This window comes from Alexandromys fortis, unplaced genomic scaffold, assembly GCF_014885135.2.
Source record: "Alexandromys fortis isolate MF-2015 unplaced genomic scaffold, M_Fortis_MF-2015_v1.1 scaffold_32, whole genome shotgun sequence".
Taxonomy (NCBI): Eukaryota; Metazoa; Chordata; class Mammalia; order Rodentia; family Cricetidae; genus Alexandromys; species Alexandromys fortis.
In genome coordinates, this window is record NW_026067938.1 from 2,130,851 (window position 1) to 2,146,515 (window position 15,665).

General features: G+C 35.9%; 1 long non-coding RNA gene and 1 other non-coding gene across 2 annotated transcripts in view; one reads left to right on the plus strand and one right to left on the minus strand.

The window, feature by feature from the left end:
- The window catches only part of LOC126504814 (uncharacterized), a 210,927-nt gene that overhangs the window by 33,956 nt on the left and 161,306 nt on the right, over positions 1-15,665 (plus strand). The window lies entirely within an intron of this gene.
- Positions 2,766-2,838, minus strand: Trnak-cuu (transfer RNA lysine (anticodon CUU)). The gene has a single exon. It is a non-coding gene; the product is annotated as a tRNA-Lys (tRNA).

A 15,665-nucleotide genomic window follows, 5' to 3' on the forward strand; every position in this document is an offset into this window, starting at 1 on the left:
TGTAGCAGAACTATTACCAAAAATCCCTTGGAATAACTCACAGACAAAGGAAGAACCCATCTTCATGATTATGAAAACAATGTCTTCCCTGTACTAAGGCTCATGAGTGCTCTTTAAAAAATATTCAAGGGACTTGAAAGAAAGAAGATTGAGACGTGCTACAATCATCTCCCTAGGAGGTTATTCTTACTCTTGAGTATTGTGAGAATATGCCTCACGACTCTGATAAAGAGAGTTAATGAACTATAAGAAAGTCTTCAATTTTTATGATGACCTGTGTTTTATTTTTTTTTTCTTTTTTTGGTAGGTATAGGAAGAAATTTAATTAGACTCTTCACTGTGATTGAGTGAAAGGGTTTGGGTAGAGAACCTTATGCTCCTCATATCTCAGGATAGTGTGTTTGGTGATTATGAGTACCCTCTCATTGGGGATTTGTAGTACCCTCTGCTGTTAGGAAACCTAGCCTATGAAACATACAAAGTAAATTCTCTTATTTTATTATGCTGTACCTTTTAATGTACATACTTAAAGGTTATTTGCTTATTAATAGGTATTTTTAATAAATTATAGTCAAATCATTAGATAATTATAAAGGTCAGAATGAATGTGCTCAGTTAGTTTTTTTGTTTGTTTATCTTCTGTGAAATTATAGAACTATAAGACATAATTTGTAAAATAGAAAACATGCAAATCTGTTCAGATTAGTAGGCCTTCTAACTTTTGGTTTGCGGTTACATTGTTTGATGTAATTAAGTTTTATGCCTCAGTTTCCCATAAAAGAAGCAGAGCAACTTTCACATAATGTTGAATCAAGTATGGAATGAGAAAGGGAATTTCAAAATGAGCCTTCATTATGTGACTGCTTTTCTCATAGCCTTTTTCCCCCTCTTTGACAGAAATAGTTTATCTCAAGAGGCAGAGATAGTTTTTATGTGAATATGAATATTTATATTTTTCTTCATTACCATTTTGTTAGAAAATAGTTATTGAGCATTTTCCACATGAGCAGTCAGGGATGCAGTGGTAAATGAAACCTACAAGGGTCTGTCATCAAGGAGATAGCATATGAAACACTCTGCAAACACTTTGCTGTGCTTTTATCTTCATAATTGGTAGCATTTGAACGTTTTTGTCTTTGAATACAATGATTCTATTTCCCGATAGGCTGTATATTGTACTCCTAAACTTGGATGAGATTATACAGCTTGATCCTTTAAGCATTTGTGAATTAATATCACTTGCTTTTCTCAGACGTATCAAAACAGATGCAGATTATAGAAGATATGTATAAATTTGATCTCCATTTTAGGTAAAGGATATATTAAACTTTAATGAATCCACATGTGTTTGATTATGTTTATACAGAGAGACTAAGCTTGGTGATTCACCCGAGGTTAATTGCATATTAAACTCAGTAAATTATCTTAATTTCTCATTTTCATATAATACCCATGATAAACTTGATTCCACGTATTATGCTGAATCATTTTCCATTGCAAACATGTTAGGTAAAACAATACCTTTTTGCCCCTTTGTAATTTGTTTTGAAGGTAAAATGGTATATAATCAAACCTTGTATGAATTAATTGTTCTATCTGTATGTGTATAAGTTGAACTCTTGTAGGCGCCAAACTGTAAGCGGCATAAATAACCAGGCTAGCTTAATATGAAACAGCAAATTTTAATGAAGGGATAGCTTACAACACCAGGGATCCAGCGATGAGCAGGAGATACAAAAAAAGAGAGCAGTGGGGCTCATGCCCGCCAGATTTATATGTAAACATTAGCCCAAGGAGAACATTCCCCCCCCCCACAATGGGCTGAGCTATCCCTACATCTCCCCATTTTGTCTAAATAAGACAGAACTAAACCAAATACAACTATATACAATAGTAACAAATAATAAATATAACAAACAATATTGAGCAAGAAATATATAACAAAAGTTTTGTTAAACATTCTGTCTCAAGGAGTGTAAACAACGTAGAGAGTAACTACAATTATATAATCGTTAACTCCATCAAAAATCTGAGAAGGGAATTAATATTAAATTAACAAACGAGGGATATCCAAAATGTGCAACAAATGACAGAGACAACTGACTACCTGGGCAATCACCTAAAGTCTCATTTGCAATGTTAAGTCAACCAACTTTGGCTAAGGCCTAACATAAATGACATACCATTAGTAAAGGCAAGGAACTTTCTTAGAACTATCCTACCCTGTCTTGGCAGGATAAAACAATCCTGTTTTTTCCACTTATGGATATTTTGTATCTTTGTCAGTAGTTGAGGTATGTGCTTTTCTTAACCCAAATGCCAGTTTTGCCAAGAAGACAAGCTCCCAGTGGAGTGTCTTTGGTGCTCAACTTTTTCTTGGGAGTAGAGTGGTGTCACCAGGAGTGATTGTGTCTTGTTGGCACAGAATTCTAAGTTAAATTAAAGGCCATTTTTTACAGCTCTTTGAAGAGGCTGAAGATTATACTATCTATACTAAATATAATCTCTATGTATCTAAAAGTCCTGATTAATTTTTAATACCTATCTAACTTGAAGACTAAGAGAATAAACAACTGTATAATATATGAAGACAATGATCCTCAACTGTAAACATTGTCATTACATATCAAATCTAAACAATGTTATTATATAAATAATATCAGAGGTAGAAATGTACATTGCAATATGGTAAATGTATCAATACAATATAGACAAAGTTATAAGCATACTCTTATACAAAAATAGAGGTAGGAACACTTGTTTGGAGCCCAACATAGGGCTCGAACCCACGACCCTGAGATTAAGAGTCTCATGCTCTACCGACTGAGCTAGCCGGGCGGTGGGAAGCAGCCTGCTGCTCATATTACAACAAACGTTCACGTTTAAGCCCTCCAGCTTTGAATACTTTTGACACGACATGATTTCCAGTGTTGGTTCCTCCCAGTTAGTACACAATAGATCTTGTAGTGTTGAACTTGCATTTTATTCACATTTCTTAGTTATAGATTTGGCAGAAAAAAGGAAATGAATTGTTTTTTAAACTAAGTTAATTATAGCTTGTTAGTTCTGTGACTCAGACAATTGTTCCTTCATGTGAATATTATCGGTGTGAAGGATCTTACCTAACAGCAATGAAACCAATATAAAATGTCAGTATTGTCACCAATATTTTATTGACCTAAACTCCAGGATGGTCTGTGAATAACACGTGGGTGAGTTCAGACTCCACATTTGTTTATGGTTGCCATGTATTCAAACTATCTTTCTAGCACTCAGCTTTTAGAGATCTGCCGAAAGTATACATGGAACTAGTGCACCATTGTGTATGTCTCCTTTTATAACTTCCTCTTGGTCCTTGCACAGAGAAACTCATGTTTTCCTTCCAGTACATTGATGTAACCTGCTTTTCTATAGTATGAAAGGTACTGTGGGATTTCACCATTCTGGCAGGTTCAAAATCTATTAAAGATTTGTGTGTGTGTGTGTGTGTGTGTGTGTGTGTGTGTGTATTACACATGTGTGTATATGTGTGTATGTGTTCATGAAGGACAGAAAATACCTTTGGAGTGCATGGAGCTGGAGTTCAAGTTAGCTGTGAAACATTCAGTACCAGAGCTAGGAAATAAATTGAAGTCCTTTGCAAGAGTAACAATGTTGCCAACTGTTGTACTTTTCTCCAAATCATGAACAAATATTTTAAGTTTCTGTTTTTACACCCAGAATTTTTTATCTTAGATCAGACATTTGTAATTGTCTATATCTTATGTACAAATAAAATATTCTCTTCCTATGAAAGGATGGTATTTTCTAGTCATAGTTTACAGAACAAAATTACAGTGGGAACAAACACTCCCTGCCAAAGAGAATGAACTTTGGGTACCAAATATTTCCTCTTTAACAGCTATGGAAGTTGTCTTAAGTTAGTTCATAGCTGTTTGCCATTATGAGAAAGAAGACTGGTTATATAGATAGTGGTGTAAGACCAAACTGTGCTTATTATGGTCAATTGACAGTACATTTCCATTTTGGGTTGACTCAATGTGTCTGTATAAATGAAGTAGTTCAGAGAGGCACAAATAAACATACAGTTCTTAATTTTAGTCTCTGTGTGAATTACTTTGATCGGAAGTATAAGACTTTGGGAAGTATAAGACAATGGGAGAGTTTTCAGGTTGGAAACAAAAAATACAGGACCCTGGAAGCTGGCTGGTATCAAAATTCCAGCATGAACTCATCAGCCTTTGGATATGACAATAGAGTTGAGGAGGCCTATCTGTTTCAGATGGCGGTTTGCTTTAGAATCTCCTGGTTTAGTTATGATCAGGTCATTTCTGGCTATTCAGACATTAAAGTAAGAATTCCAGCAGTTTATTAACAATGAAGTTTCCTGTAGTGAATACATTCTATTTGAAAACGTGGAATGTTTTTGGTGTTTCTTTACATTCTAGTGTGAAAGAACATTAAAGACGTGACTACTTAGTAGAAAAAGTAGAAGAAAGTTTTGAACAGTATTTGAATATGAGACCTGAAGTTCAAAAAAGATAAAAATATTTACCTGCTATCATGGCTGCCTTAGATATAGAGTACAAAATGAATTTAATACAAAATAATATTTTGTGATATTTGTTTAATTATAAATGGTATGACTTATTCTCTGAAAAATAAGATTATTTTCATGCATACTAATTTTCAGTGAATTTTTCTAATTATAACTGTTCTACATCATACAAAACTCAGCCAGTAGTGAAAGAATGGTCTTATATTTAGATATTGATTTTAGGTGGTTTGTAATTAATTTTGAGATGTTTATTTTACAACAAATAAACAATTCACAGATTTAATACTGATAGAAAAACGAAAAAAAACTCCTTTATTTTCATCAGTTCACTGGAGACATGTTTAAATACCTTGCTTAAATCCACTCTGCAGTAAAATGAGGGGGGTTGAAATCAATTTATTGTACTGCACACAGTGGTTACTTTTATTTGGCCAAATCAGTAATATTAGTTGCTAAGAAAGTGATAATTTCAGTTAAGCTAAATTATCTTAAAACTAAGCATATTTAATTTTTGCACTGTTTCTTTACTAAATAAGAGAGTTAATTATAATTTTTCACAGCTATATTTTCTTTTCTTCATGTGCTCACAACCTTTTCTCCCCTCTTCAATTTTTTCTAAATAGACTTTCAAGACGTTATGACCACAAGTTATTCCAAGGTTAGTCTTTTGGAAAATGAACAATCTATATTCTAGCTGGCTTGCAAAAGGCAGACCCAGTTAGCAGTAGCTCAGTGAGATAATAAGTCACCTAGGGGAAAGTGAGGGATCTGATAATGGAGTATTGTCATAGTGATTATTGCCAGCAGACGTTGTCAGGTCTATGTAGTTAAAACAAACAAAAAAATAATCTGGGCTTCACTGAATATCTGGAGACTAGAAACTGCCGTGTCTATGTGTCTCATTAGTCTTCATTTCACTCGTGATAATCACTGAGTGGAAATTTTTGATGCAAATTTGAGAATCCAGGGTTCATGAAACAATTCGCCAGCTATTTAAGCTACAGTGAAGACAATAAAATAAATCATGCTCTGTTCAGTTTATGTCTGTTCCCAGAAAACAGTCATTCACAGATGTTGCTGTATTCTGGATGGATTCTTGGTAAAAATCAAATGTATTGATTTATGATTAACACATAGTTTACTGCATATATATGAAAATAAAACTTTATGTTTTTCCACAAGTGCACCGGGAACAGACACATTGGAAACTTTCTGGTAGGCCATAGGCTTTATGATAAGATATAAAATAATGAAAATGTGTTAAATTAAGATGTAAAAGCTAGCCAATAAGGAGTTAGAGCTAATAGGCTGAAGAGTGATTTAATTAATACAATTTCTGTGTAGTTATTTTGGGGCTGAGCAGCCAGAAACCAACAAGTGGCCTCCTGCTACATTTGAGGGAGTTGATTACACATAGCAATAATTATAGTTTTCCTTAGTTATTATAAAAGACATAAAACTTTGGTCTTATGGTTGTTAGGGAATTGAATTCTTCCTCTTTACTCTGTGTTTTGGCCAGGACTGAGTATTGCAACAAAATGAGCTAGTAAAATTCTGCATTGAAACCATCTGGTCCTGGGCTTTTTCTGGAAGGGAGATTTTTGATGGAGCCTAGGCAGTTTGGATGCTCACCTTACTAGACCTGGATGGAGGTGGGTGGTCCTTGGACTTCCCACAGGTCAGGGAACCCTGATTGCACTTTGGGCTGTTGAGGGAGGGGGACTTGACTGGGGAGGGAAAGGGAAATGGGAGGCGGTGGCGGGGAAGAGACAGAAATCTTTAATAAATAAATAAATAAATAAATAAAACCCTTAGGGATGTTTTTTGGAAAAAAATAAACAAAAAATCTTAATTCTCAAAAGAATGAGCTAGTAAAAAAAACTAGACACTGCACAACAGCAAGGAGGTAGAAAGAATATAAAAAGGGGAACAGAATTGTTCACTCACTACTCAAAAACAAACTTTGAGTAACCCACTTTCTGAAGGTATTTAGCACCATTTCAAATTCTTAATTCTTCCAATAATAATAAAATTAGCTGGGGACCAAGGATTAAATATATGAGCCTGTGAAGGGGAGCACACAATTGATACAGAGCACCAAGAATCAACCTACCTCCAAATGTTCTCAGACACATAAAAATATGGTTTGTTTTCATCTCTTCAAACATGTGGACCTATAAACACTGAGTATTAGGCAGATGGTGGTAAGGAGGCATACATAGGGAGTTTATGAGATTATAGTATATTTTTATAATATTTATCTTCATTTTCCTCTTTCCAAACTCTCTCATATAACCCTCTTGTTCTCTCTTGAATTCATAGCCTCTTTTTTTATTGATTATTGTCACATGCATATGTGAATATATACCTACATATATATTTCTAAATATAACCAACATATTTGATATGGATGTTACATGTATGTTTGTTATCAGGGATGAACATTTGTACTAGATAAGCAATTGGTGTGTTCTGACATGCCAGACAATATATTTACCATGTTCTCAGCATTGTTTCATTGCTTGTAATTATTTGTGTAGGGTAAGACTTCATGACTTCACCAATCCATATCGCCTTATCTATTGTTGCTGTTCATTGTAAGAAAATAAAATTCAAGCTAACACTGATTTTTGCATTCACTAGTTTTACATAATTAAATATTTTTATGTCTACTGCATACATGAGGATATAATTTAAACCATAAATAAATTCATTTAAAATGTCAAATAAGTTGTACTTGCTATTGAAATCCTGCAGAAACCAGTTTTCATTCACCTAAATTATTATGCAGAACAAGCATATGGTAATTAGTTTTCCAGTCTATTAAGATTTTTAAAGAGAAATAAATGAAGTTCCATTCCTTTGATTACCCTTTGCATTATTTCTTGCAGGTAGTGGTGCTTGATTATACAAAAAACAAATAGAACATCTCCTCATAATCTCCTTATCTTGTTTCTATATAATAGAAAATTCCTTTTTAAGACTTTTATTGAAATAATGTTTTTATGAAATTCGGAGAACTTCAGCACATTTACAACTAGCAATTGATCAATTGCTGCATTACATTGTGCTAGAGGACCTGGCAGAGTCATATAGGATCAACTTTTTTTATGTATATGAGATAAAGCCTATTCCTGATTATATCTTGACCTGAATTAACAACAAAGTCAATTCTGTATCATTTGATGTAAATTTGTTGTTTTAAATATGCAAAACAACTCTGTGTTTTGCAAATGAGTAACTGTATTGAGAGGTTCTTTGAAATTCCTTAGTACAATGAGAATAGCATATAATTCTGACTTTTGGACAGAATCACAAGGGCTTTGCTCCACTTTACATAAATCTTTTGAACCTTTCCTTCTTGATTTATTTGCATCATCTGGAATGTAGAAGCTCCATTTTTGGTGTGTCACATACAAGGCAAAGAAGGGTCCAAGTAACTCTTTATAAGTTAAATTTGGAAATTGTTATTAATCCTCTTAAAAATATTAGTACAGGCTCTTTGTCAGGATGCATTGTCTTCCCATAATTTATTAATTTCATCACTAGTAAAGGTTACTATATTTTCTCTTGGGTCTATTTCTGCTAACTGATGAGGTCTCAATTTCCCTTTTATAACTGATTCCTAAAAGATCTTCTCTGGGGGCTGGAGAGATGGCTCAGTGGTTAAGAGCATTGTCTGCTCTTCCAAAGGTCCTGAGTTCAATTCCCAGCAACCACATGGTGGCTCACAACCATCTGTAATGGGGTCTGGTGCCCTCTTCTGGCCTGCAGGCATACACACAGATGGAATATTGTATACATAATAAATATTTATAAAAAAAAATCTTCTCCACATAAGACTTTAACATTTTACTCAGTTTATGAGGAAAAAAATGATCCATTCTAAGATATTTTATTCCCACTGCATTAAAATTACTGCAGGGGAATACTTCGATGATAATATGAACAGAAGGCAGTTAAGATTTGGATCCACATGATCCACGTGTGCTTCCTGTATCTGCTCTTCAATGAAAGACAATTCTTTCTCAGCTTCAACAGATAATTACCTGGGACTATTTAAGTCTTTCTCACTATCTAAGGTTTTGCTTCAATGAATGGTGAGTTGTTATGCCAGAAGTGGGCTTCACATTGGAAACATCTAGCAATCTTTGTAATTCATCGTCTGCAATTGATATCTCCAAATGTCTACTTTTAGTTTTCTAATTTTCTGTAAACCCATTTTTAATAGAACCTCCTCTTTGCATTTTTTCAAGAGGAATTTGTAATCTCCAATCAGGCAAAACTTTCCTTACTTCTTCAAGCATCCTTCCGAAAGTGTCTATATTTGAATCAGATAGCAAACTGTCATCCATGCAATGATAAACTATAGATCCAGGATATTGTTTATGTTTTATTTCCAATGACTGACTTAGAAAATATTGGCACAGGGTGAGGCTATTTAAAATTCCATGTTGGAGAACACCTATTTTGGATCTTTTGGTAGGCTGAGAATTATTATAAGTAGGCACTGTGAAGGCAATTTTTTCTGTCTTTTTCTTTAAAAGGTATAGTGATGAAACACTATTTTAAATCAGTAACTATCATTAAATCATTATCATTAAATATATTAAATATATATAAACATATATATTTAATATATATAAATATATATAAATAAATATAGTAAATATCATTAAACATATTAAATCAGTAATGCTTTAGGCAATTGGGAAAGCAATGGAATTCCAAATGGTACAGAGGCCCTTGGTTGAACTGCCTTACTAACAGTTCTTAGATCTGTCACCATTCTCCATAATCCAGTTTTCTTTTCAACAACAAATTCAGGAGAATTCCAAAGCTGGTTGATTCTTCAGTATGCTGAACATCTAGTTGCTCTTATACCAGTTGTTCTAAAGCCTGCAGTATTGCTTATATTAAGGGGCATTATTTAACTCAAGCATGTTTTTTATTTAACCATTTTCAAGGTAGAGCCATTGGTACTTCTGGAAGTTTGCTAGTTGTTTTGTGTTTTTGTACTGCCTGAATGGTTGGTGACTATGTTTTACAGTAACTTATATTTCCCAGAAACATGAGTTGTTCTATGTTCCATTTCTGAGACTGGAGGAATGTTAATCTGGGTATTCAATTGCTGCAACAGATCATGACCCCATAGATTCGCTACTATATTAGTCACATATGATAGCAGCCTTCCTCTCTGTCCTTCTGACCCTATGCATTCAATTCATCTCATGCTTTATTTTACTTGAGATAGGGTTCCAGTTCTTAGGAATTTATCTTCTGCCTCCTGAAGAGGTCAATTTTGGATGCCAAAATTCTTGAGTAATAATAGTCACATCAGCACCCATGTCCAATAGTGCTTCAATAACTATGTTATTGATTCATACTATCAGCTTTGGTCTTTTCATTCTTTTACAGGTTGACATCCAGTTATGTCAGCACCATTTGTTGAAGATGCTTTTTTTCTTCCATTGTATACTTTTAGCTCCTTTGTCGAAAATCAGGTGTTCATAGGTTTGTGGGTTAAAATCCGGGTCTTCTATTCAATTCCACTGGTCAACATCTGGACAGGATGTGGAGTAAGGGGAACACTCATCAATTGCTGGTGGGAATGCAAACTTGTGCAGCCACTTTGGAAATCAGTGTGGTGGTTTCGTAGGGAATTCAGAATCCCCTACCCCAGAATCCAGCAAAACCACTCTTGGGAATATACCCAAGAGATGTTCTATCATACTACGAAAGTATTTGTTCAACTGTGTTCATAGCAGCATTATTTGTAATAGCCAGAACCTGGAAACAACCTAGATGCCCCTCAATGGAAGAATGGATAAAGAAAGTGTGGAATATGTACACATTAGAATATTACTCAGCAGTAAAAAAAAAAATGACATCTTGAATTTTGCATGCAAATGGATGGAAATAGAAAACACTATCCTGAGTGAGGTAACCCAGACCCAAAAAGATGAATATGGTATGTACTCACTCATAAGTGGATTCTAGCCATAAATAAAAGACATTGAACCTATAATCCATGATCCTAGAGAAGCTAAATAAGAAGGTGAGCCCAAAGAAAAACATATAGTTATTGGAAGGAGACACGATTGCCAGGCAAAATTGGAAACTTGGGAGTGGGAGTGGGATGCAGGTAAGGGGAGATAGGGAGAAAAATTGAGAAGGGGGGATGGAGAAAGTTTGGCGGAATGGGACAGTTGGGATGAAGGAAGGGTGGATATGGGAGCAGGGAAGTATATATCTTAATTAAGGGAGCCATTTTACGGTTCGCAAGAGACTTGACTCTAGAGGTGTAGCCAGGTGTCCATGGAGATGTCCCCAGCTAGATGCTTGGGCTGTTGAGGAGAGGGAGCCTGAAATGGCCCTATCTTATAGCCATACTAATGAATATCTTGCATATCATCATAGAACTTTCATCTGGCGATGGATGAAGCTAGAGACAGAGACGCACATTGGGGCACTGGACTGAGCTTCCAAGGTCCAAATGAGGAGCAGAAGGAGGGAGGACATGAACAAGGAAGTCAGGACCTTGAGGGGTGCACCCACCCACTGAGACTGTGGGGCTGATCTAATGGGAACTCACCAAAGCAAGCTGGACTGGGACTGATGGAGCATGTGATCAAACCAGACTCTCTGAACATGTCGGACAAGGAGGGCTGACTGAGAAGCCAAGGACAATGGCGCTGGGTTTTGATCCTATTGCATTTACTGTCCTTATGGGAACCTAGTCTTTGTGGGATGCTCACTCACCTTCCTAGACCTGGATGGAGGGGGGAGGACCTTGGACTTCCCACAGGGCAGGAAACCCTGACTCCTCTTTGGACTGGAGAGGGAGGGGGAGGGAAATGGGAGGAGGGGAAAAGGTGGAAATTTTTTAAGTAAAAATAAATAAATAAATAGTAAAAAAAACTGATTTTGTTTGTCAATTTCAAAAGTATGAATCTTTTCATATAATTTCTCATTATCAGTCTGTAAAAGCTGTATTATTTTTAAAAGTTTCTTATTCTTGACTATGTTATCAAACCATTTCCTTAAGGATATAATATAGAAAAACAAAACTAATAGCTGCCATGCCCACAAAAATATATGTACTAGGTAGGTCAAATAGTTCTTGCATAAATCCATCCATAATAAAAAAAATAGGTTGTTAAATTCCTGGATAATAATATTATCTGACATTAATTTGGAGTTGGTTTACAATTTCAAATTTATGTATCTATTTATTAATCAGAATATTGTTATAGGTATAATAATCTTGATGGGACAGCAGGTGACACAGTTTTGGCAGCAAGGCAGGTCCTTGATCAGTACCTGAATTACTAACAAATTTATTTAAATACTTAAGAGCAGCACACCCACATAAGGAGAAAATTTGATTTGGGTAGAAGGCCAAGGAACTCAGAGCTTGCAGGCAGATGTGAGCTGCAAGGTTACTGGCAAGACTCTTGCCAGGATCTGCAGATCTGAACTGGTAATGCAGATCTGAACTGGTAATCTAGGGTCAGAGCTCATCTTGATCGAAGCAGGCCTGGCAGCATCTGAACCTCAGAAGAAGATCATAGCTTGAGTAGAGGTACTGAGACACATATGGCAGAGAAACTGCAGAGGAGCTGCAGCAGAAAGCCAGGGGAGGTGGTCAATCAGGCACTTAGTGGGCAGTACCAAGCAACATGACCCCAGGCCAGTGGGAAATTGCCAAGTCGTGGTGGGCATATAAATAACATTATAATTGAGGGATTACTAGACGCAGGTTCAGACATGAGTACCATTACTCCAGAATCTTAGCATCCAAATTAGCCTCGTTAGAAGGCAGATGTTCATTTCCTAGATATTAGAATGCTACCTCAAATGAAACAAAGAACAAGATGAATTGAATAGGGCCAGAATGACTGGAAGACTGAGGGCATATACGGCAAATGTCTCAGTGAATTTATGGGGTTGTGACCTGCTGCACCAATGAAATACCCAGATTAATATTCCTGCAGTCCCCAAAACTCATGTTTCTTGAAAGGATATTATAATGTACTATATACAAAGGTCACCAGCAATTCAGGCTGTACAAGAATACCAACCAACTAGCAAACCTTTAGAGGTACCAATGGCCCTACCTTCAAAATGGTTAACTCAGAAACCAATATGGGTTAAACAATGGCCATTAACAGAAGAGAAACTGCAGGCTTTAGAACAGCTGGTACAGGAGCAACTAGATGCTCACCATATTGAAGAATCAACCAGGCCTTTGAATTCTGTATTTGTTGTTAAAAATTAATCTAGAAATGAATAATGGTGACAGATCTAAAAGCTATAAACAAGGTAATTCAACCTATGGGTCCTCTACAATCTGGAATTCCTCTGTCTTCTACAAAAGGATGGCCTCTTATAGTTATTGATTTAAAAGATTGTTTCTTCACTATACCTTTATAAGTAAAGGACAGAGAAAAATTTTCCTTCACGGTGACTACTTATAATAATTCTTAGCCTACTAGAAGATACCAGTCGACCATCCTCCCACAGGGAATGATCATAGTCCCACCCTGTGACAATACTTTGTAAGTCAGTCATTGAAAATAACAAATAAACAATTTCCTTAATCAGTAATTTGCAATTAAGTGGATAATATTTTGCTATCTGATCCAAATATAGATACTTAAGAAAAAATGTTTTAAGAAGTAAATAAAGTTTTGCCAAAATGGTGATTACAAATACAGAGAGGAGATTCTGTTAATTACCTAAGATATAAAATAGGTTTGCAGAAAATTAGAACACAAAAGGCACAAATTAGGAGAAATCAATTGTGGAATCTTAATGACTTCAAAGATTGCTAGGATACATTTTAAATCTATGACCCACTGTTGGAATAAAATCTGATATAATAATTCATTCTAGTACCTTCTGTAGGGCTGGGTTTGTGGGTAGGTAGTTTAGTTTTGACTTTGTCATAAAATATCTTGTCTTCTCCATTTGTGTTAACTGACAGTTTTGCTGAATATAATAATATGGGTAGGCCTCAATGGTTTCTTAGAGTCTGCAAGAAATCAGTCTAAGCCCTTCTGGATTTTAGGGTCTCCACTGAGAATCTGCATGATTCTTATAGGTCTGTCTTTATAGGTTGCTTGTCATATTTTGCCTTGGTGTCTTTAATATTTTTTGTTGTTTTTTAAATTTATTTATTTCTTTATTAATTAATTAAAGATTTCTGTCTCTTCCCCACCGCTGCCTCCCCTTTCCCTCCCCCTCCCCCNGGGTTCCCTGCCCTGTGGGAAGTCCAAGGACCACCCACCTCCATCCAGGTCTAGTAAGGTGAGTATCCAAACTGCCTAGGCTCCCACAAAGCCAATACGTGTAGTAGGATCAAAAACCCATTGCCATTGTTCTTGGGGTCTCAGTAATCCTCATTGTCCGCTATGTTCAGCGAGACAAGTTTTAACCCAGGCTTTTTCAGACCCAGGCCAGCTGGCCTTGGTGAGTTCTTTTACTGTGTGGTTAGTGTTTTTTATTATTATTTAGTGAGTAAATTTTCTTTTCTAATCCAATCTATTTGGAATGATACAAATTTCTTGTATTTTTTATAGGTATGTTCTTTAGGTTGGGAAAATTTTTCTCTACTCTGATTTTGTTGAATATATTCTCTAATTTTTTGAGGGGGGTTTCTTCTCCTCCTTTTATTTCCTGGATTGAATGTGTTGGTGTTTTCTTTATCAATTCTATTTCAATTTTTATGTCTTGAACAATTTTCTTCATCTGTTTGCAAACTTTTCTTTGACTTTCTTTTAAGGATCTATTGATTTCTTCCAATCTTTTTGCTTGTTTTTCTTTAATTTTGTTAAGGAATGTTTTTATATCCACTTTAAGTACTACTATAATCTTCATAAATTCATTTTAAGGTAATTTTCTTGTACTTAAGTTGTGTATTGTTCAGGTCTAATTGTAGGACAGCTAGACCCTGGTGATGTCATATTGCCTTTTCTGTTATTGATTTTATATAGATAGAGATTGTGCTTTCATTTTCTGGCCACCCACACCAAAATAATCACAAAAATTATATTAATTACCAAACTGTTTGGTCAATGACTCAGTCATATTCCTAGATAGCTCTTACAACTTAAATTAATCCATTTCTACTATTTTTTATTTAACCATGCTGTGGGTGGTTTGTTGCCACACATATTGCTTCTTCTGTGGCTACATAACATCTATCTGACTCTACCTTCTTTCTTCCTCTATCTTTGCTTGAATTTCCTATCTTACTATATCCTGCCCCACCATAGTCCAAAGCAGATTCTTTATTAACCAATGGTAATAAAATATTTTCACAGCATATACAGGGGAATTAAACATCAATTATGATCTTACACTGGTGTTTAAACATCTGGATTTGGGGTGATTCTAGGTATAGGTGTTGATTCCCGCATTTATCTTTGTCAGATTGGTATTTTGTTCCTTTTGTTTCTCTCTGATCTTCTGGTCTAATGGCAAAGGGTTCTGGTGATTATCAAGAAGAATGTCCTCTCTGATATTTTGGAGACGAAGGGTTACTGTTTCCTGCATGGCCTCTGGTAAAGCTGAAGTTTTCTTCTAATGTTGTAGATCATTATGTGAAGCACTGGGGATGGTACAAACTGGGGTCCCTAAATCTGGTCTGGTCTCTGGGGTCCCTAGGACCAGCCTGGCCTCCAGTACAGGAGAAGTCTGCTTCTGAGATTATAGACCAGCTTATGGAGTAGGGGAGGACAGAATGGATGGAATCAGGAGAATGGGTGTTGGGGGGGGGTATAGTATAGGGACCAGGTGAAGTCTGGAATTGTTGGGCAGACTTAAAGGGGCTTTACAGGTGGCAGACTGTGTCTTACTTGGGGTTCCTAGCAGTAGGTTCTTAGGAGTTGCCTGGCCTCCTAAATGGCTGCTGTGGTTGTGTACTCGAGTATGTAACCCAGGCAAGAAAGTGTAGTCTGTGGTTATTGGGAAGGGTTTTAAGGGTTTTTCGCAGGTGGTGGGCTCTGTCAACCTTGGGGTTTTTAGGACAACTCTGGCCTCTAGTAAAGTTTCCAAGGCTGTAGGTCCTAATGTGGATCCCAGGGGAGGGGTACAATTTGGG